Genomic DNA, 2,587 nt, shown 5'->3' with positions numbered 1-2,587 from the left:
TGACTGCGTCATCCAGTTAACCTTTTTCCCGTATGGAATTTCTTACCTCGGTTGATCGGTCGAACGACTTCTTACTATGCCTGGTCTCTCTTAACTTCTCAACTTCGTCGCCCGGTCTAACGACTTTCCATTTTACATGGAATTTCCGCTAGCAACTCATTGAAGTGTTCTTGCGAGGCGCTGTCTCGACTGGGGGGTTTATAGTCGCCGGTTCGACTCTAGGGTTTAACGTCGGTGCTCGATGGTCTTCCGACCGGGGGGTTTATAGTCACCGGTTCGACTCTAGGGTTTAACGTCGGAGCTCGACGGTCTTCCGACCGGGGAGTTTATTGTCGCTGGTTCGACTCTAGGGTTTAATGTCGGAGCTCGACGGTCTTTCGACCGGGGAGTTTATAGTCGCATGTTCGACTCTAAGATTTAACGTCGCTGCTCGACGGTCTTTCGGCCGGGGGGTTTATAGTCGCCGGTTCGACTCTAGGGTTTAACATCGGAGCTCGACGGTCTTCCGACCGGGGGGTTTATAGTCGCCGGTTCGACTCTAAGATTTAACGTTACTGCTCGACGGTCTTCCGACCGGGGCGTTTATAGTCGCCGGTTCGACTCTAAGATTTAATGTCGCTGCTCGACGGTCTTCCGACCGGGGGGTTTATAGTCGCCGGTTTAACTCTAAGATTTAACGTCGTTGCTCGACGGTCTTCTGACCGGGGGGTTTATAGTCGCCGGTTCGACTCTAAGATTTAACATCGCTGCTCGACGGTCTTCCGACCGGGGGGTTTATAGTCGCCGGTTCGACTCTAGGGTTTAACGTCGGAGCTCGACGGTCTTTCGACCGGGGAGTTTATAGTCGCCGGTTCGACTCTAAGATTTAACGTCGCTGCTCGACGGTCTTCCGACCTGGGGGTTTATAGTCGCCAGTTCGACTCTAAGATTTAACGTCGCTGCTCGACGGTCTTCCGACCGGGGGGTTTATAGTCGCCGGTTCGACTCTAAAATTTAACGTCGTTGCTCGACGGTCTTCCGACCGGAGGGTTTATAGTCGCCGGTTCGACTCTAAGATTTAACGTCGCTGCTCGACAGTCTTCCGACCGGGGAGTTTATCGTCGCCGGTTAGACTCTAGGGTTTAACGTCGGAGCTCGACGGTCTTTCGACCGGGGAGTTTATAGTCGCATGTTCGACTCTAAGATTTAACGTCGCTGCTCGACGGTCTTCCGGCCGGGGGGTTTATAGTCGCCGGTTCGACTCTAAGATTTAACGTCGCTGCTCGACGGTCTTCCGGCCGGGGGGTTTATAGTCGCCGGTTCGACTCTAAGATTTAACGTCGCTGCTCGACGGACTTCAACATCAAGTCCGTGGCTCGGATAATATACGCCCGGCCGAACGGCACGGGGTCTTCGACATCGATCCCCCGGCTCGGATAATATATGCTCGGTCGAACGGCACGGGGTCTTCGACATCGAGCCCGCGACTCGGATAATATACGCCCGGCCAAACGGTATGGGGTCTTCGACATAGAGCTCATGGCTCGGATAATATACGCCCGTCCGAACGGCACGGGGTCTTCCCTCGCGCTCATGCAGCTACCCGCTTGCCGTACAATGCTCATGCCTTTGCCTTGTTCTTATAATTTTCATTCTTGCAGCCAAAGTATACAGCCGAACAAAATATTCATGAAATATATTACATCGGCGCACCTTTCATCCGGCCCGATAGGGCTGGAGGTGGTTAGCACTCCATGGCCTATCCAGCCGCAGTCCATCTTCATCCTCAAAGTAGTAGGCTCCCGATCGGAGCTTCTCGACGACTTTGAAGGGTCCTGCCCAGGGAGCCTCCAGCTTGCCGACGTCTCCGACCGGCTTCACTTTCTTCCAGACCAAGTCACCCACCTGGAATGCTCAGGGGATCACACGGCGGTTGTAGTTCTACTTCATTCTTTGCCGGTAGGCCATCAGCCGGACGGACGCTTTAGCTTGCTCCTCGTCGATCAAGTCCAACTCTAGTTGCCTCCGTTCGGAATTATTCTTGTCATAGTTCTGGATTCGGGCAGACTCTATGCCGACTTCGACTGGGACGACCGCCTCGCCTCCATATACCAGGTGGAACGGTGTTACTCCCGTCCTCTCCTTGGGGGTCGTGCGGATGGCCCATAGGACTCCCGGCAGCTCGTCCACCCAGCTTCCTCCCATGTGGTAGAGTCGAGCCCAAAGAATTCGGAGGATCTCCCGATTGGCTACTTCGGCTTGACCGTTACTTTGGGGATACGCCACAGACGTGAAGTGCTGCTCAATGCCATATCCCTCGCACCATTCCTCGAGCTGTTTTCCGACTAACTGTCGCCCGTTGTCCGACACGAGCCGACGCAGAATGCCGAACCGGCAGATGATGTGTTGCCATATGAATTTCTTGACCATCTGCTCGGTTATCTTGGCCAATGGCTCAGCCTCCACCCACTTGGAGAAGTAGTCGACTGCCACCAATAGGAACTTCCGTTGTCCAGTCGCCATAGGGAAAGGTCTTACGATGTCCATGCCCCACTGGTCGAACGGGCAGGAGACTATGGACGCTTTCATTTCCTCCGTCAGCTTATGA

The sequence above is a fragment of the Zingiber officinale genome, chromosome 2B (assembly GCF_018446385.1).
Source record: "Zingiber officinale cultivar Zhangliang chromosome 2B, Zo_v1.1, whole genome shotgun sequence".
NCBI classification, from domain to species: Eukaryota; Viridiplantae; Streptophyta; class Magnoliopsida; order Zingiberales; family Zingiberaceae; genus Zingiber; species Zingiber officinale.
The sequence above is the reverse complement of the archived record's forward strand: the minus strand, read 5'-3'. Positions refer to the sequence as shown.